The 22,136-nt window shown below is 39.7% G+C and overlaps 1 long non-coding RNA gene across 1 annotated transcript in view; it reads right to left on the bottom strand.

The window, feature by feature from the left end:
- Positions 1-20,858, bottom strand: part of LOC146020314 (uncharacterized) — an 83,941-nt gene extending 63,083 nt beyond the window's left edge. The window contains exon 1 of the long non-coding RNA XR_014450764.1: positions 20,267-20,858. This is a non-coding gene — a long non-coding RNA (uncharacterized LOC146020314). The remainder of the gene's footprint in view (positions 1-20,266) is intronic.
- Positions 20,859-22,136: the final 1,278 nt, after the last annotated feature.

Below are 22,136 nucleotides of genomic sequence, written 5' to 3'. Positions count from 1 at the left end.
GGCGCGCCGAAAAATTAGGGGCGTGGCCTATCATAAGGGGCGTTGCCTGTACCATGATTGTATTGTGTACCTGCAGATTGCACATTTTAGCGAACCTTGTAATACCCATTACACATAAAGCCACATGCCGTAATGCCAATTACACATTATGCTGAACACCATGATGCCAGTTACACATTACGCCCAAACACTGCGATGCTAATTACTCAATACACCGCACACTGTGATGCTAATTACACATTATGCTGCACACCTTGATGCCCATTACACCCCATACTGTGATGGCAATTACCCAATGCTCCCCACACCGTAATGTCCATTACGCCCCATACCATGATGCCCATTACACCGCACAATGTGATGTCCACAGTGCCAGATATGCCCCCACAGTGCAAGATATTCCGCCACAGTACCAAATACACATATGCCCCCACAGTGCCAGACACAAATGCCGCCACAGTGCCAGATATTCTGCCACAGTGCCAAATACGCATATTCCTCCACAGTGCCAGATATGCCCCCAGAGTGCCAGAGACACATATGCCCCCACAGTGCCAGAGACACATATGCCCCCACAGTGCCAGAGACACATATTCCCCCACAGTGCCAAAGACACATATGCCCCCACAGTGCCAGATATGCCCCCACAGTGCCAGAGACACATATGCCCCCACAGTGCCAGATACACATATGCCCCCACAGTGCCAAATACACATATGCCCCACTGTGCCAGATACACATATGCCCCCACAGTGCCAAATACATATATGCCCCCACAGTGCCAGATATGCCCCCCACAGTGCCAGATACACATATGCCCCCACACAGTGCCAGATATGCCCCCACACAGTGCCAGATATGCCCCCACACAGTGCCAGATATGCCCCCACACAGTGCCAGATATGCCCCCCACAGTGACAGAAACACATATGCTGGGGTGAGGGAGGGGGGGGGGGAGAGCGCTTACCCACTCGCTAGCTGCGGGCCGTGCTGCGGCTGGATCAGCTTCTCCAGCCCTCCTGCGCTGGCCGCGGCTTCCAGAACACGGCCGCGGCTACAGGAAAATGGCCGCCGGCCTCCTGCACTGAGAACATGTCCTCAGTGCAGGGGGCCGGCGGCCATTTTCCTGTAGCCGCGGCCGTGCTCTGTAAGCCGCGGCCAGTGCAGGAGGGCTGGAGAAGCTGATCCAGCCGCAGCACGGCCCGCAGCCAGTGGGTGGGTAAGCGGCCCGGGGGGCATATGGCACTCTGCCCCCCGGCCCAGCCCGCCCCTGCCTGTGAACTGCTGACAATATATTTCTGAAGGACTCCCATATATCACAGCCAGAAGCATGTGCGTGACACTGTCAGGAAGTCTCCCTCATAAATAGCTGAAAGTTTTCAGTATGAATAAGACTTGTTTTCAATCCTGTTAATATTCTTAACCTCTTCATTTCTACATGCACTTATGGCTTGTGGGCAGTGAATGCTGTTTTCTCATCTTTAACAGCGTGAAGTATTCCAGTTTGCTAGTAAAAATCTAACATGGTGCCAGTGGTAATTACATAGCACTTATATGATGATCAGTATGTTTACCAAAATTAAGGCAACCTTAATTGTAGATATATAACATAGTAACATGGAATTTAAATTAAAGGGTCTTATGGAAAATGATTCCCATGCCAGAGTTTCTTTATGAATTCTGACATAATATCCCGTCCCCTAGTCACATTTACATGTATTTACTACCCAGACTTCTACTTCCTTCCTATTAGCTAGTTCCATGATTTCTTGTGTAAATGTTGTTGCATGTCATCACTCTGGCATTGACCGTGGGCCTGATTCAGAGTGTATCACAAATGCATCTTTCTCAAATAAGCAAAACCATGTGCACTGCTGGTGGGGCAGATGTAATGGGTGTGGTATAGCACACCGACAGTCATTAGCCAATGTTGGAATCCTGACTGCTAGGACTCAGACAGCGAGGAGAGCACAACGGATCCCATTGGGGACTTGCTGCTCTCACCACCCTGCAGGAACAGTGGCTCACTACCCTCGCCACCTGTTCTATTCTCCCTCTATGGGGGTCTTGGAACCCCACAAAGGAGAATAGCTGCTGCCCGTCTGTCGAGGTTTTAACAGTTGGGATTCCAACGTCGGTGTAATGACTGTCGGAAATCCTGACTGTCAGTCAGTCATCCTACACCCGATGTAACTAGGGATTAGAAATCATCAATGGTTTACGGGTGATGTTGAGTAGTTTCGCCATCAATCTGGGGAACCAGATGGTTTCCCACTATCACTATGTCACGAATAGTTACATTTTGCTTTTTCCTCAAGGGGCCGGGACACTGAGCATAGCTCCTTCCCCAACACCCGTGATGTCCGCCCCCGTATTTTCTACATGCACTTATAGCTTATGGCCAATCAGTCAAAGAAAATGGATTACTATCAATATGTGAAATCATCCTTCTGAAATCAAATAATTAAACTATTATGGAGGTTTGACCCCTGGGGCTATTCAATTATCTGTTTTCAGGTGTTAATTCATAGCATGCGGGCTAAATTCCCAGCCCTATGAATTAACACGATCACGGCACGTGAGTCTGTTTAGACAAAAATAAATCCCTGTGTTCTGCCTACAGGGATAATTGGATGCCCCCGGGGGCAAATACAAATATTATGCCTATAAATTAAAAGAAAATAAGGATATGACACGCTGATGCAAAATAATTAAAAAATATTGCAGGCTATGTTATCTGCAATATGATGAATGACACTTGTGTGAGATCTATTTCCCTATGGGGAAATTAAGGACCTATTTCTGGTCCACACGCAATCCAGCGTTGCGTGTGGATGTAACGCTGCCCACATGGCCACCTGCCCCCCCCCCCCCAACCGCACGCCGCATTCCCTTGTATGCACGTGAATGGATGTTTAGCATTAACATACATTCATAGCTTGCATGCGGGGAAAAAATAATTTGATGGTCGTCTGCCCCCGGACCCGCGTCAGGGGCGCATTTACATAGGAACACCCAGTGTTCTCATGGGCGTTCTCATGGGTGCAACTCCTTGCCGCTGTCCACCGCCCCCGCACTGATAAATGCGAACAAGAAGGCAAACTAGCAGTTCCCGGCATCTGTATATGCGCATAAATGCACATGAGCAGACGCTCTACGTCACTCCCCTGCGCGTGCATGCAGGGGAGCGTGTAAATTACAAAAAAAAGTTTTTCCAGGCCCCCCTCTAGATAGTTTACACTAAGGTCATTTACAATAAGCGCCTCTGGTTCTGTTGGAGGAAGCGCACATGTGGGCAGCATTTATTTGTTCGATAGGTTGTGAGTATACGCTGAATCAGGCTGAATCAGGCCCTTTGAGCTCCTATCATAAAAAAAAAAAAAGATCATAAATCTGACATGATGTTTGCGCAGATGACACAATCTATCGAGTTTAGGTCTCACAGAAAAAAGTAAAACAATTCTTGAAATGTATTCCATCTCATGTTAGCTAAATGTACATTCATGTACAGGAAGATGAGTACTGTAAATGAAACACTTGGGTAGAAAAAAAAAAGTATTTCCCGGGAAAGCAAAGACATATGGGAACCGCACATATTCCCAGGACAGCTCAGACAGCAGCCTAGAGATATTATTTTGTTTATGTCATGTACTTTTATGCCTTTATATTTATGCTTTTACTGTATTTACTTCTCTCCCAAACATCCACTGTTCTCAGTAAAAAAAACAGAAACAGAACAGGGTCCTGCATGTACATTTATACTTTTAATATAGGGCGTATTCACTCAAATGTCTAAGGCTTAATCTACTCTATGTTCTGTTCCATAGATCCAGTAAATATGCATATATATATATATATATATATATATATACCAGTTTCCGAAATAAATGTGGAGCATTTGGTGCCTAATTTTATTGTGTAGAACATAAAATCCTGGCAAGGCAGAGCTAAGGTCAGGAGAGATCCTTGCAGTGTCTTTCAGCTTATTATAGAAATGTTGCAAGACATATTTCACCACGTGTGGTGACTTTCCAGGAAAATCCCACAGGAGGGGTGTACCAGACTCCAGCAGTATTCCTGCATTGGGGCCCTGTTTTTCCTCCACAGAAAAGTCCCATGCGAGAGATAGCAGTATCATTTAGCGTTGCTATAGTTAATAGTTAACACAACATATAATTCAGTGAGTTTGTGCCTTAAAAAAATACATTTCTGCAGAAACTGAACACTTTGTAGCACATCATGATAACGATAATGGTAGCAATAATACAAATAAAATATGAATCCACAAGTGATCTTTCAATAATAAAGACATTCTTACAGGACAAAAATAAGAAAAATCTCTTTTATATCCAAAAGTTGCACGCAGCTATATTGCATGATGATTTTATTGTAACAGATACAGTGCTAATTAAAAATGTTCATGCTTCTGTAACAATTAGATCACATGACTGCTTTCGAGTAGCTTGTTAGGCCTCCTTAGTCCTGACTGGCTGTAAATGCATGGAGATAAAAAACTTTCTCTATCCTACTCTACATATGACGAGGAGCCATCAGATATCAAACGGTCCAGATCTTTGCTGCAGTAGAACATAGACCTTGGCACTTATTCAGATCTGATCTCAGTACAAATTTGTTCTCAAACTGGGCAAAACCATGTGCACTGCAGGTGGGGCAGATGTAACGTGCAGAGAGAGATTTCTGTGAGTTATTTTGTTTCTGTGCAGGGTAAATACTGGCTGCATTATTTTCACACTGCAATTTAGATTTCAGTTTCAACACTCCCCACCCAAATTTAACTCTCTCTAAACATGTTACATCTGCCCCACCTGCAGTGCACATGGTTTTGCCCATTTTGAGAACAAATTTGTACTGCTATCAGATCTGCATAAGGGCCTTTGTGTATAGCCATCATCCTATGGTGCTTAGCCGACTCGGCTTTATGATTTGAAAGGGGTAATGGTGTGTCTATATAGTCAAAATCGTATAGCACGTAGTGCAAATTGCACCATGTTGTGCAGCAACCAATCCCAATGTGCGGCACCTCGGCATCGGAATCAAATGTAGAAATAGACTGTGCGGCACAATATATTTCTACTATCTCGGAACGAGGGCCACGCTGCTCAATGCATAAAGTACCAATTCTGCAAGTATTTCTGTACTCCTTAATGGTAAGCTCTACCTTTTCCTGCCAAACATCTGCCAACCACTGTATTAATTCTGGATTTATTAATTCATTAGAACCGTGTAACAAGTGGAATTTTACCTTTTGTGGTAATAACATAATTACAAGTACATTATATTCTATTGCTCTCAGTCATCTATTTATATTGCATCTAGTTTTCAATGTTTACAATGAGTTAATCATTTCCAATATTATTGTATGGAGTGTTCAAACATGTTATTCTTCATCACTGACAGCACAAGGACAGTACAAGAATTCAGCTTAAATTGTTATTGGTGTAGCTGTAATGTGGTGCATTCTTTCCCATAACCCGGTGTATTCCTTATAGGCCTGGTGTAATATATGTATAAATAGGAACATACAGTTCCACCACTCCAGTGTTTGGGAGACTCACTGACACTAGACATATATATAGCTTAAAATATATATATATATATATATATATATATATATATATATATATATATATAACATCAATTCTGTACATGTGGCACGAGAACAAGAAACAAGTACAGCAAAAAGTTAACACCAATTTAAATTAATTCATTATTATTATTATATTTTTATATAAGTGGTTCTTAAAAAAAATCTTAACCTGATATTTATAACTTGCTCCAATAATAGTTTCTCTACAAGTACATACAAACTAGCCTATATATTAAACAATATGCACAATAACAACAATTGTTAATGATTGTTTTGTGCATATCATCTAGTATGTATCTAATTAACACCTGATAAGCTGGCACATGCCATGGCTTATCAGGGCTTTTGTACACCTGTCTCACTGAACCTTGTTGTTTTCACTGAGAAGCGAGTTTTATATCAGGTGATCCAATCGGATAGCCCATGGGTCTTCAAACTGTGGCCCTCCAGATGTTGTAAAACTACAAATCCCAGCATGCCATGCCACAGTTTAAACATTCCCTTATAGCAAAACTGTGGCAAGGCATGCTGGGATTTGTAGTTTCACAACATCTGGAGGGCCATAGTTTGAAGACCCATGGGATAGCCCAATGAAAAAAATTGGCAAAAATTGTCTAACGTGTACCCAGATTAAAACCCAGGCAATGATATGAAAAAAGTTACTGTGGTGATATGTCTTTCAACTTTCTCGTCTTAAAATAGGTAACAGTCATATAAAACATTTGTGACAATTTGTGCCAAAATTTTCAAATTTTCACAAACCACCATTTACTACTCATTTGTAATAGCATAAAAATGTACAGAATACTGTATATTAAAATGCAAAATGGTACATTATCTATTGCTATTGTATCTGCTTTCTTTATATATAAAGCAGTTTGCAGTGGAGCTTAAACTGTAGTGTTTTTTATAAAAATGGCAGTTTAGGGTGGCTAAGACTACTTCTGGCAATAGTACTGTTCGGCGATCCATGAAAAAAATAGCAACATTGCAAAATAGGTTTATTGAAAATGATTGTAACTGCTGTAATAATTAATATCAGAACAAATTCAAACTGACATTTTGTTCTTAAAGTCTTACGTGACTCCTCTAGGTCTCACCATAGACACATATATATATATATATATATATATATATATATATATATATATATACAAAAGAAAGAAGAAGGAGCGCACCATGTAAATATAAATGTCAGATTTTACTGGGTAAAAATAAGCAGCTCACATACATATTAGAAACTTGAAATCAGCATATCACCGAAAAACAGGCTTTACAGATCAAATCAGCAGTTCTCACGGCTCAACGAAAATGGATGTTATCAGGGAGCTTCTTTAGCGAGACCACTCGGCGGTACAGCGACCGCGGCTGCAGGATCAGCAGGAGCACCGGACGGAGATATGTACAACAATCAGCAAGGTTGGGAGGACACGCCCCAACGCGTTTCGTCACGGATTTATATATAAAATCATATAACTGGCTCCATCTTGAATAAAGTGTCTTTGCGTGGTATCCCCCAAATTGAGGAAACCTGGAAACAATTTGGTGACATTTTTAAAGGGCTTTGTTAACTTCCTAAAATGTAATTATTGAGAGAATCAATGAAAAGTATTTATTTGTATTATTTTATCCACTTATTTATTGTCTATACTGATTCTAAAATATAAATACAGGTAATCCAGCATAGCACTTTTACTAGGGATGACAATCGTGGGCGCTTTTTTAAATCCAGGGTTTAGAATTTAAATATTCTCAATCCATGGATTCCTGGAATCCTTAGATTGGCATCCCTGAAAAATGCTGCACACCGGGGTCGGGAACAGCTGGGCAGCTTCTGCGTGGGTGCTCAGATGCTGCCAGGCATCAGACTGCGCAGTCTAATTCCAGGTTTTAAATCCTTGCAATTTTGGGCCCAAATCCCAGGATCCGATCGGCCACCCTACCATTTACCTTCTGAAAAAATGCTGGTGTATTCATTACAATTGTTCTGGTCATTTTTACCTACAGAATCTCTTATCATAAAAGGGCTAAAGAGAATTCTGAATTTCTTTGTTGCAATTCGTTCTTCACATCACTAACAAAGTTTCCAAATCATTATTATATACAAATTTTAAAGATCTCTTTTTAGTACACCTTAATTGCTTGTAATCTATTGGATAACCAATTTTTTTATGCTGGCTATTCATGCTGGAATTTTATTTATTTATGTATTTGTTTAATTAATTAATGAATTGGATTTTGAAAATAATTGTTTTAAGGATTTCACTGAATCCAAATAATAGAGTAGTATTTATATTAAGGCTACATTAGCAAAAATTAATATATTTAGAGTATTTTAAAATAAATTTTTAATTTAATCCTTTTATGTACTACAAAGTATAGCTCTAAAATTCTTATTTTCAAGCGGTTAGCCGGTAATACAAAACATACTGCACAAGCTCTTAAAAAATATATAACCTGCACCCTTATAAATTATGTCAATAAAAAACATTTATACCACAATAAAACTAACAGCAAAATATAGGATTCAGAATTTGTTGACTAATTAAAAAAAAAATGCTATTTTTTTTTACTATATAGCTTGTTCTACTGCTGCCTTGCACTAAAAAAAACAGGCGGAGTTGCTTAGTATATCACCGTATATAACACATTATAAGTTATAAGTTATATATAGTATATAATAACAGTATATAAGCCATAATTGTACCAGGTTTCTGCAACTTAAAAACTGTCCATGATAGGGAGACAGAGGAACATGGATGACAGCATTGTGTATTCACAGTTAAAAACAATATATAGTTAAATAATATACTTTACTTGCTGTAAGGGACTGAGTAAAATGTTTTTTTTTTTTAACAAAAATCATTTAAACCCACTAATAATTTTTCGAAGACTACATACAGTAACATATTTAGACTTCCTGAACAAAGTCATTGAGCAAACTCTAATAATACAAGTTGGAGACCTGTGCACATTCAATTATACCTCTTTCACACAAAGAAGCAAATTCCCATTATGACCACAAGCCTAGAGTGGGTCCACCTAATCAGTTTCACACTTCCCACCCGGCAGTTACCCGCCATTTTTGAGTGCGGGTCATTTTGCCAGGTGCTGTCTGACCCCAATTCGCACCATCAGCAAATTGAGGAGTTAAAGCTTTTCAACCTGAGAATTTTTTAACAACCTGGGTTTTTCTTTGGTGTGTCCAGGGTCAGTGACCCGGGATTTAAGAGGTGTGTTGACCCTTTCACACCAAAGAAAAACCTGTGTTTTTCAGAAAATACCCAGGTGGAAAAGCTTTAACCTGGTAATTTGCTGATGGTGTGCATTGGGGTCAGACAGCACCCGGCAAAATGATCCGGCACTCAAAAATGCTGGGCAACTGCTGGGTGGAAGATGTGAAAGGGATATTAGGTGGACCCACTCTAGGCTTGTGGTCATAATTCAAAGACCCCTTTACTTTACTTGTTTTTACATCATTTTACTAATAACTAAAGATGCTCTAAAATTACGAACCAGTCCGACAACTCCTATAGAATGTCTGACCCAGTCAAACAAAATGCTCTGAATCTCACAGATTGCGTTCAGCATTTGCCGTTAACATTTTTTTTTTAATTCAATCAAAATAACACTTTTATTTGATATAAAAATATGATACATATTTAAAAAAAAGAAAGTTCATTCATTGCTGGAAACAGAAAAGGCCATGGTTATTCAAATAAAGTCAATTAAATATGAGTGCAACACTGTGCAAACGTAGTCATGTGGAAACAAACATGTTGGAAGAAAACATGGCTGAGCCGGTTTGTTGCGTTTTAACATTTTAGAAATTACAATGACAGCAGAAACGGTTATGGGAATTGAACCACAACCAGTATATAATTTATATCTCTTTATGTGTCCCTATGTTATTTACTGTATCTATGTTTCATTGTTGTAACCACTGTTACTGTATCTGTGTTTCATTGTCGCACTCCACAGCCAAAGTGGAAACCACTGGCAACAAGGATCGTATTTTTTAAAAATAGTGTGTAACTGAAACCTTTAAACTGTCCACATTGTGGGTCTAGCTAACATTCTGCTGCCAGTCTGACACCACAATTGCCCAATGCCAGAATAACTATATTAGACATAAAGATGGAGAACTGGAATTCTACAATATCGGAAAATATCTTATTTGAGAATGATTTTGATGGCTCTTAAGCGAACAGATGATTCATTGTTACATTTACTTTTGCTAAACTATGAATCTAAAATTAATTAAATTCTAAAAATACAAATATAGAGCCGTATGTAATGATTTCCTAAACTTGGTGGCCATGAGGGATGACAGGCCGAAATCAGCCATTGTTTTAAAAGGGCAATCCTTTACAAGGCATGGTTTTTACTTGTAAATCATTGCTCCTTTAAAAAAAAAAAGTCCAAGTTCTGTCGGCATCCCACCGAACTCGAACTTCGTTGCATCTGGCCCATAATCTCTAAAATTAATTAAATCACAAGTATAATAAAACAAAGTCACTTTCTCTTTATAACATGTAAATAATATGTATATTTGCTGGAATTTGGCTTTGTGCTTCCTAATACTTCACAGAACTGTGAGAAAATGGATATGTGCCCACTAGCTTCCCCTTCTCCAGTTTTCTCAGCTAACTCCCTTGTCCCATTCTCCCGTGCAGTTTAGTTTTGTTGATCTGCGTATCAGAGTACTGTCTATGCTGTTTGGTTACTGCATAATCTCCTAATACAATATGTGATCAGATGTAACATTAACCAATAAAAAATAAAACATTACATCAACAAAATGTGTTTTCATTTAACAAAGTAGTGGAGGAAAGACCATAAAACCAAAGTGCTATATCTATCACATGTGCCTAGAAAAGACCTGGACTAGATCAGAATTATGGGGGAAAGTGGGAAAATCAAAATAACGGTATTTACGCTTACTTTTATCTTTGTCACTGTTTAATCTGTGCCATTGAACCTTTACCATTTATAAAACGTTAAAGTCAGTGCTGGATTGAGTAGTATAGGCCTGCCGTATGCATCATGTTAATGTACATCAGTGTAAATTCTACAGCGTATAGTGTTAGTATACTTCAGATTTTCATTGTGTGTGTAAGCAAACTTATACTGGTACTGAAGCACATAGGCCACCTGTTATCCTTATGGTAATTTTGTAAAACAGCAGTTAAGTGCCAGGGAAAGGAAACTGTGCAGAAATTCTCAGAGCATTCAAACAGCAGAGACAAACTTAGCGAGCAGAATGATATGGGAAAACATATTACAAACACCCATTTAAAGTTTTCTAGACCCCCGACATAAAGCAGAAGTAGCTATAGTATATATGGGCTGAAGCCGTATTCTGCTAAACAAATCAGAAAGTACCTTATGCCTCAATGATGTCAACAGGTCCTAGTTAATTAGGCTGCATTCTTATAAAAATAAGTTCAACCCCCAAGATGGCTGCTTACACTAAAAATGTAAAAACTGGTCTATTAAGACTGTAGAGTGGCCATGTGATCTCTATGATAACTTAGAATACAACAAAATATTGGAGAAGTTTCAACAAGTTTCTTGGCTGGTTGCATTAACTGTAACACGCTGCAGATGATGTACTAGAAAAACACGCTATAGTCTGGATATGTATATACAGAGATACAACAGTAACAAACTTGACACTACAAGTGGCCATACACTATTCTGACTTCTCACAGCAGTGTTTGGCCTGCAGATCCCCCTTTAGCCATTCGGAATCTTCACATAATAAAATTTGCATGCGATCCCAGCAAGTGCTGCTGTAGTCTGTCCGATCCGACAGATCCTATGTCCAGCACTTGCAATCTAGGTGGCTCTGATCTGATGTGCACGGGACCACGCATCAGAGCGGAGCAGATCAAAAACACATGCAATTTGCCCGATTTCACCAATCGAGCAAAATTGCCGTAGTGTATGGCCACATAAAGATTTATATATTTTACACACAGAGGAACATAATAAATCTGGGGAAACATTCCGAGTGAGACAAAGTGGCTTTAACAAGCCATGGGTTTATCACATTTTGCAGGATATTTTTTATAAGAAGCGCTCCTGATTTTCTTGCATTTTAATTAGAAATGGCATATCACATCTGTCAGGTGGTAATTTGGTGGCGTGTGTGTTCTATAACAAGTACTTGCTAGAGATGGGAAATGATTCCCTCCCGGAAAAAAAAGTGGCAAATAAGATAGCAGTACAGTGTTGAAGGCTGTAATTTGTATTAAGCAAAAGGTTGGAGGCTATTGGTGGTAATACGCAATCATACCAGGACCTTCAGTCACACAGTTACATCCTGCTCTATTTTCAGCACACTTTTGAACTAGGATTCAAATTGGAAGAAGTTGAATGTGAGATTGACTAAAACAGAAAATTGACAGCTGCTGCAAAACAGCGCCCTTCCTTGCAGCTCCCATGTAAAGTGGCAAATGTCGCACTCTAGTTATCAACATGCCCACATACTACTTATATTATACATAACAAGTGTATATAATAATCAGGTAAGGTCACTGGTATGGAAGGAAGAACACTGAATGAGCTGGAAAAATATAAAAGTTGTGGGGAGGGGCGTAGAAGATTGGGTGGAGCAGGGGTGGGACCGAGATGAAAGTTCACATGGGGGCACAACACCAAATTGGGAGCAGTGTGGCCTTCTCTGGGACCCTTCTGATTTAAGGGCATAGCTGCACTGGGCCCTGTTATCCTAGGAACCCCAGGGGGGCCCACACACAGAACAAGTCTCTCATAGTGTGTAGGCAGGTGGGAAAAGCTCACTGCAGCATAATTACTCTGGCCACTGTTTTGTTTGCTGAGGGGTGCGCATGACAACATGACCACTCCAGATTTAGAGTAGCAAGCCTGGTGGCCCAGAGCAGTGGCAAATCTAGAACAGGGTAGGGGTCCCTCACTGCAAATCACAGTCATGTTCTGATGCAGCACCATCCCTGGAAGCTGAGCTGCGGAAAACCGGTAGACACAAAAAACCCCAGCCAAAGTACTATGGGCGGACTGACAGCCCCTCCTTCCCCCCAGTAAACAGTGCAGGGTAAACCCCTACTCCTATGTACACAGCGGTGCTGTCTGCTATTCCAAGGGGTGGTCTGGAACACATCCGAACCAGTGGCCATCATAATACATAAAAGAAGATGTCAGGGATAGAGAGACACTGTGCAGCTAGCTAAAGGAACGCTGTTGGGGCTAGGACTGTCTTGTGAGACACTGTGGGGGCTGTCTTGTTAGACACTGTGGGGGCTGTCTTGTTAGACACTGTGGGGGCTGTCTTGTGAGACACTGTTAGGCTGTCTTGTGAGACACTGCGGGGACTGGCTGCAAGGATGCTGTGGCGAGCGGGGCATGCAGGCCCCTACAAAAATGGAAGTACCTGGTAGCATGATTTCTGTTTCCAGCTATGCCCAAAAGACAGGAATTTGGGAATTATACATCACCAAATGATCCCATCGGGTCCTAGTCATTGTGCCTATTAGGTCCTTCTTCCCAACACTATTTTTCAAAGGAAAAGACCCATAAAAAATAAATAGTGCAATCTGGTCACCTCAGAGCCTACTAAGCCCCTCAGAGCCTTTCAGGGCCCACTATGCCCCTCAGGTAAACACTGGTCCCCTGGTGCCATAAAGCACCTCAGAGCCCAGAAAGCCAGAGACCACAGAGCCTCTCAAATGCAACTAGCACTGCTATGAGGGCGTGCTTTCCGTGCTGTACTAGCACGGATCACATTGCATTGCATTGCCTGTGCATGCGTTGTGCATGCAATGCAATGTGATGAAACCTAAGCACATACTTTTTGTACTTAGGTTTCATCACATTGCATCGCATGCAATGCAATGTGATCCGTGCTAGTACAGCACGGAAAGCAAGCCCACAAAGCAGCGTGTATGGGCAGCTTAAGCCCTCGCAGCCCACTAAAGCAGCCCATACACGCTGCTCTGTGGGCGTGCTGTACTAGCATCCGTTGTGCATGCAATGCGATGCAATTTGATGAAACCTAAGTACAAAAAGTATGTGCAAGCAGGGATTGCCTAGTGTAAGTATTTTTGTGTACAATGCCACATATTCTGCTATTTCCCTCTACATGAAGGTAGGAGTTAAACACATGTAAAAATAAGCAGGAAATAGCCAAGCCTGACAGCCCTCCAAATCTACAGCTCTAGAGACAGGCTTCTGTGGCCTTTCTGACAAGCCAGGCATGTATTCAGAATCTCATCCAATTCATACTAATGGCTAAATGGCCTCCAAAAATGTTGATGATGGTAATTTGTTAATATTATGTAGTTTTGACATTTATATTAAAATATAATATTAGCTTACTGGTAAGAGACAAAATAAGGAACTGGCGCAATTTTCTTCTTGATGATTCAATACCCTAGTGGACATAATATCCAACAGAAAGGTTACACGGCTAAGAAGGAGAAGAGATGTCGGAGAGGTGCAGTATTAAAGAGCAGAGAAAGTTCACTCAACTGCCTGAGGTTTAACAGAAAGCTGTGCACTTCTTTAGACTAATGTATTTAAATGTTTGACATGCGTGATTATCTTACATAATAAGAAACGCAAAAAAACAGGAGCAGGAGTTTTCTAAAATGTTTATGAAACCTTTTAGTCGCTGATGAGACATGTTAAGGCCTCAGAACTCTGCTTTGTGTTATTATGCATCTATGCAAAGATGCAATATTAACCCCTTCACGACATTGCCTTTTAAGGTAATTTTTTTTTTTTTTTCCTCCTTGCGTTCAAATAAGCGTAACTTTTTTAATTTTCCGGCTATATAGACACATGAGGGCTTTTTTTTTGCGGGACAAGTTGTACTTTGTAATGGTACCATTTACTATACCGTATAATATTCTGGGGAATCAGGAAATAATTCAATGTGGGGTAAAAAAAAAAAAAAACGCCATTGCACAATTTTGCGCTGGTTACGGTTTTTTTGGAGTTCATAGTTCGTTTAAAATGATGGGTTATCTTTATTCTATGGGTCGTTACGATTCTGGTGATACCAAACTTATATAGTTTTCGTTATGTTTTACCACTAAAAAAAAAAATCGCAACTTTTACGGTTTTTCTAATTTGCGTTGCGTCGCCATGTTCTGCGGCTTATAACTTTTTTATTTTTCCACCTACGGACCTGGGTGAGGGCTCATTTTTTGCGGGCTGAAGTGTACTTTTTAATTAATACCATTATGGGATATGGGCGACTTTCTGATCTCTTTTAGTTATTTTTTTTTGGGTACGCGATGCGACCAAAAAACGTAGTTTTGGCGTTGGGGATTATTTTCCGTTTACGCCTTTAACCGTGCGGGATAACTAATGTTATATTTTAATAGATCGGACTTTTAGGAACGCGGCGATACCAAATATGTTTATTTTTTTTATTTTTTATTTATTTTTATTTGGGAAATGGGGAAAGGGGGGTGATTTGAACTTTTAATATTTTTTTATTTTTTTTTTATTTTTAAACTTTATTTTTTTTTTTTAACTTTTACTACAAGGCCCCCTAGTGTACTTGACCACTAGGGGGCGCGATCGCCTGTACTAGGTTCAGCCATAGAGCTCTATGGCTGAACGTAGTGATTTTATGCACTTCCTATTACATCCTGCCTGAGGCAGGATGTAATAGGTATGCATACACGGCCAGCACAGGGGTCTACATTAGACCCCTGGCTACCATGGCAACCGATCGGCACCCTCCGATCTCGCTGCGGGGGGCCCCGATCGGCGCCGGAGGGGGGCGCCCCCCCTCCGATCAGCTATTTAAGCACTGCGGGCGCTTTGCCCGCGGTGCTTAAAGGGTTAAACGGCCACGATCGGCGAACTCGCCGCTCGTGGCCGTGAGAGCAGGGACCTGGCTGTAATATACAGCCATTACCTGCTCTCTTTCAAGCCAGCTCACTCCGTGAGCTGGCTTGATTCCCCCGCAACCGACATATGACGTATATATACGTCATATGTCGTGAAGGGGTTAATTAGTGCTCTCACTTACAAACACAAGTGTTAAAAACCCCACAAGCTGCTCTGTTAACAGTAAATAACAACTCAACGAAATCTGATCCTTTGCATGTCTCTTGTCTCCAAATTATACTTTAAAAACCTTTGCCTGAATAGTCAGCCTGGTTTGAAAGTCTATTATAGCCAATTTTTGGCTAAAATAACACTTTCCAAAATAATGTACTCCTGGAATATTGTGAAATGATGTTGACATAAGCAATTGAAATGCATTAGTGAATCCTTATAGCGCTTACAGATAGACCAATTTAAAATTAGACTATGTACACATTGGTATTTTAAATGCAACTTTTAAAACAAATTAAAACCACAGGTAAAAATTCAAAGAAATCACATGTTCGGTTTTAGTTATATGATTAGAAATAAATAGTTGGGTCAGACACATTGTAATGGAACATAACGCAAAGGTTAACGCTTTGAGCGCCAAGTTAATTTAGGAAAATTGGTGGGAAAATTGACAAGCAAACATTTTTATTTATCATAATGACCTATAATGTTTATCTTATATGGGAAAAATAATATTTTTTACACAACATTTTTTTATTTGAATTTATATAACAAATGTGAGCGACATTGGCATTTTTAGCAGATATTTTGAACATTTCTCAAAGAGATGTTGGCACTCACAGGGTTAAACGCACATAAGAACACATATACGTATGGTCTCATTTGTCTTTTTGCTTACATTCACATGCATGTTAGACAAATCATTTTAACTCCACTGAATGTATAGCCTAAATCACAGACAAGGGCCTATATATAAATCGTGGTGCTACAGGTATATAATGCCAACTGACCAGTAATGTATAAGTACTTTATAAAAATAACACAATCTTATTTACATAGTAATATTTGGAAGTAATTAGTAATCACTACTAAGGAAAAATAAACATATTTTTGCGGCCTCCTTTTTCACGACTGCAAAGATCCTAATTCACAAAATGTCGCAAGTACTCTTGAACTGTGGTTTATGACTTTTACTTGCTGCATCTGTATATAGTAGTTTTATTTATTTTTTAGACAGTACAGTACTTAGGAAAAACTGCAGGAATATAGACTTTTGTCCTTCTAAGATGAGGACAACTGCAGACTCTAACCAATTCTACAAGTGTACCATGAGCATTTCACTTTCTGAATAGTTGTACTCATGAGTACCTCGTGAAAAGATTTGACAGTTTTTAGGTGTCCTTTTTATATTGTAATTACTACAGTGATACTCAGAGGTTCCGTGCTCATCTAGGCCACCCCACATAGATACACTAAGCATAAAAGAGATTCAATTAAGATAGGTAAAAATAAATAAAAATACATGGTAATCTTTGTAATCATCATAATACCACCAGCGTTTATGCACGGTTATGCACAAGTAGTTAAACCGAGGGAGCATGAAAGATGATATTACTATAATTTGTAAGGATTAATTGTCAAATTTAATTAATAAAGTATTTGTCTAGTATTATACTATCATGCAGTATATTTGCTAAAAGTTTTGCCTTGCCAGTTTTTGATATTCTTAGAATTAATCACTGCAAAAGTTTTGAGGGACAAAAAGTTCTTTATTTGCAGAAATAAGTGGTGCCCAGAAGCGGGACTTTGCGGGCCAGTTGGATCAAATATAAGCTCATCTCGCCCCCAAAATCCCGATTCTGAAGCCACACTGATCACTCCTTGGTATATTACACTGTGGGTCAGACAGATGAAAATGTTATTCTCCAAAATCCATGGAAAGTGCAGTGGAAGCTAATGCAGGAACTGCAGCAAGATTTTCCTATACAGAAGTTACTGCCAAATGTCTAGTAATTGTATCCTCCACATTTCAGAATTGCATAATCTACAGCGCCATAAAAAGGCTAAAAAAACTGATAGCAAGTATATATAAAATAATGATAATATAGTTTTGTGTTGCAGATAAAGATAAGCACATTGAAATCTAACTTATTATTAACCCTTTAGAATGAATATTCAGTTTCAGACCTTTGGCCACTTACCCTGGGCCTGAACATCAAATACTTACTGGTAAAGTCAGAAGAAGGAAGGGTTAACTGTAGAACAAGAGGCATAAAATTCACGTCCTTTCCAAATGTAGCTGTCAACCATTATTTTGTTAGCTTTGGCTTGGCTCATGAATTGCAGGCGCCTCGGCCCGAACCCAAAAAAGTAACAACTGGTAGAATAATTGGAAGATATGAAATGTATAGCTGGTTGTCTTTACACTCCTTTTTTTTTTTTAATCCCATTCTGCCGTCACCACTATAAAATGTTAAGGTTTATAAAATATCTGCAACTTAAGGGGCGCTTGCAAAGGATTATTTAAACATGATAACTTTATGAGGGATTGGGAGAGTATCAGTTGCTTTACGAAATGTGAATACAGGGACCTTTTAATGACTTATTGTACATATGAAGTGATGAAGATTATTCACACATGCACATTCAGCGTGCAAATACACTTCTATGGAACTAAACATAAAAGTGGGGAATCTTTATTTTCTGTTTAAAGGTCGATGGAATACAAACAGGTGTGTTTCACAAGTATGCTATACATACATTTCATGATTAGAATTTCAGCAAGAAATTGCTAATATTTGTTTTGTTTGTTATTATTTCTCAATTGTAAGACTATTGGGGAAGATGTATTAAGCACGGAAAATATCTAAAATCAAAGGTGATAATGCACCAGCCAATCAGCTCCCAACTTGCATTTTTCAAACCCAGCCTGTAACATGGTAGTTAGCTGCTGATTGGCTGGTACGTTATCAACTTCGATTTTATCTTTTTTAGACTTAATACATCTGCCCAAAAAAAAAAAAACTAAACAAAACAATCTAACTCAAAACTGTATTTGTTAAATCTAATTTATTATACTGAGAGATTCCCATTCTCTGCAGTGTAAAGTACTGTATATAGTCGTGCATCTGATTATTAAAATACAAAGTGAAGAGAAGAGTGTGCAAATTCAAATACAGTGGCATCACTGTCAAGCAAGACAAGACTGGACTAGCATATATATATATCTATATATATAGATATATCTATATATATATATATACCGTATATACTCGAGTATAAGTCGATCCGAATATAAGCCGAGACACCTAATTTTACAACAAAAAAACTGGGAAAGCTTATTGACTCAAGTGGAACCCTCACTTGAGTATAAGCCGAGGGGGGGCTTTTTCAGCATAAAAAATGTTCTGAAAAAGTAGGCTTATACTCGAGTATATATGGTATATATATATCTATATATAGATATATATATAGATATATAGATATATATATAGATATATAGATATCTATAGATATCTATATATAATTATACATATATATATATAGATATATATATATAGATATATCTATATATATATATGCACATACATACATACATACATAAATATATATGTACATACAGAAGTCTGTGTTGCATGGACAGTATCAGTAAAGTGTAATCTGCTTGGTAACACAAGGTGAAGGGTGAAGCTGGGCCTTTAACCCATCCAGTGCCAGTAGCGAATCACTGAAAGTCTTTACTTTAAAGTTTGCCTTGAAGCAGTTTTATAAATCATCTGATGCTTAAAATATTCCAACACAGAGATTCTTGTGTACTGTCAGATGTTATTTTTTTATCCCAGTTTTCTGCATTAAGCAACTCCAACTTCTACACCTCTAAATGTATAACTTGACACAGTTAGACTAGTGTGCCATGTAAAGAGATTAATAAAATGTATAAATATATTTATATATGTATATTTAAAATTAAACAACCCCCCCCCCCCCCCCCAAAAAAAAAAACCTAAAGCATAAGACAGAATGTGCATTCTTAGTGGGTGTGTCCAAATAATTTTAAATGTGCACGCCATGCTTTTTCAGTTACATTGCTACACGCCTAGGCTATACATTCTACTTAGAACAACCCTTTTAGTGGCGCCATAAAGGCATTTTTAATGGATACATCTTGTATACGGATTAAAAAAAAAAAAAAATAAGTTAAATTGTGCTAAAGAACAGAGTAGTTTTTCTGCAACTTTTCCAAACCAAATGAATCACGAATCACCAAGGAGAATGGCACCATATATAGCTTGGATCAATGCAGTAGGTTACTGTGACAAGGGACAGTGCAATCAGGTATATTACAGATGTAGCAAACACGAATCAGCTGTGATCTGTTGCTTTAGCAGGCAGCACTACAGACTAGCAGACTGCAGCTGAATGTCAGACACTGTCTATGGCAAGGTCCCCTGAGAATACAGGTACTTAGTCCATTGTCTATATGCAATCTGCAGCAAGCTTCTACTTCTTTATTTAAGGAATTCAGCTTTTTTTGCCCCCAGTGCAAAGTATCATTCAATATACAGTACAATGTGCAAAAGGTCAGACTTTAAACTAATCAATAAATGCCCACTGAAACCACAACTGTTACTGCTTGCTTATCCATACAGCCTATTACCTACTGTAGCTAGCATGCCTCCCTCAGCCCACACCTGCAGATCAGAAATCCCAGGCATTATGTGTATGCAATGCACTGGCTTCTAAACATGCTGATCACAGGCTGCTGGGAGAGCTGCAGTCTGTATTATTTATAGAAATCAGGACAAAAGGAGGGTAACTTACAGTGTGTGCAGATACCAGTGAGAGCCCAGGCTGCAGATCTCCTGCTTGTCATTCCTTTTCCTGGGGAAGGTTGATCCTCAGTCCTGCTGCTGCTCCTTTCCCTTAGCGAATCCTGACTCATTACATAAAGATCACATTGCCAGGCTTCTGTAACATTTCTTCATCATCATCATAGTCACGCCACAAGAGGCCAGATCAGGGGTAAAAAAAAAAAAAAAAAAAATCCAGTGGCTGGAGGGATGATCCAAAAAGTGCTTTTAAAAATGTATACACACCTATTAAAAGCAAGAAGAAAAAAAAATCCCAGAAGTGCCATTTATATGTGTTCGTGTGTCTACCACATTGCTGCAAATCATGTTACTGGTTCCTGATATAAAAAAAATTATAGTAATAAAAAAAAAAACCATTTAAGACGGCTCCAGAGTTTTCTGCTGAAAAGGGTCCTTTAAAGTGGGTCTGAATATGGAGCTGTGCTGAGGTCCAGATCCTCTGAAAATTATTTTCCTAGAAACTACCTCCAAATATAGTAACAGGGAAGGGGCATTCCTAGAAATTCGGGAGACGTCAGAGAGAGAACCTGTGATCTTGCTGCTTGTCTCCTGCAGGGGGCCCTGTCGCGCTGGTTTGCGAGGAGCAGCAACTCATTGCAGAGCTCTGCTGCATGCCTTTTGGATCAGATAATGGTTCAATTTAAGAAGAGGGGAAACGATTTAAACCTGGAGTTTGCAGATTAGATCTGGGAGTGACATGTTAAAAAAAAAAGAATAGATAAATCAGGTTACACACAGTTTTCATTATTTTGCTTCAATTCCTTGCAGCACTGGCCAGTCACAGACATAGGAACATAATAGTTCTAAACAGTATTCACTCAGTTGTCCATTGTCAAAATGTTCATGCTGTGCTAGTTTAGTGGTACAGTCATTTGAATTTGAATAATATTTATCTGTTACTATATTTCTCATCGGTCCTATAGATTGTGTACTTGAGAGCAGGGCCCTCTTAACTTGTCTATATGCTATTACCCCATTTCACAGCGAACCTTGGACCCGCGATATTGCAGGGTCGCTGACGTAACGACCAAGGTCGAGGTGTGCTGTGAAAGCACCAAACCAATTCACATACTGCGGGGGGGGGGGGGATGCTCTAACATCCGGGTCCCCTTACCGCCGCACATCAACCCCCATCGCCTACATAATTATCGCATATGCTCTAAATTATCATATGCGATAATTATAAAAAGAAAATTGGTGTTTCAGGCGCTTAAGTGATAGCACCAGTGCTTATATTATAAACATGGATTACTCGGCTTTTCAGTATATTCCCTTTTTTTCTTCTCCCCAAAAGGAGAATATACTGAAAAGCTGAGTAATCCAGGTTTATAATATGAGCACTGGTGCTATCACTTAAGCGCCTGAAACACCACTTTTCTTTTTGTAATTCTATTGTTGGTGGACCTAAGGGTGAAGGTCTTGGTGTTTTTTTGGGCTGCATTGGTGAAATCTGCACCGTTGTATTTGAACAAAACCTTTTCTGTATCATTATATGCGATAATTATGGCAAAGGACAGCTCTTGCATTAAGAGCTGTCCTTTGCGGTGAGAGACAGCGGGTCCCATCGGGACCCAGCAGCTCCCGTCGGCTCCCCCCTCCCTCCCTTACCCGGAGCTGCTGCTGCGCCGGTCTCTCCTCCTCCCTGCACTCGGGAGAGGATCATAGTGCAGGGAGGAGGAGGTCACAGGTCCGGGCAGCACAGCACTGAGGGCGGGGGGGTTGATTCGGGGAGGCGGGGGTCGGAGCGGGGCAGCGGTGGATCGCGGTAGAAGCCCATAGGCTTCTATCAGGGGCATTGCCCCCGATAACTGGGTTTTTAC

Source organism: Crinia signifera, chromosome 7, assembly GCF_055691185.1.
Source record: "Crinia signifera chromosome 7, ASM5569118v1, whole genome shotgun sequence".
Lineage (NCBI taxonomy): Eukaryota > Metazoa > Chordata > Amphibia > Anura > Myobatrachidae > Crinia > Crinia signifera.
This window is presented reverse-complemented; position numbering and strand designations above follow the sequence as displayed.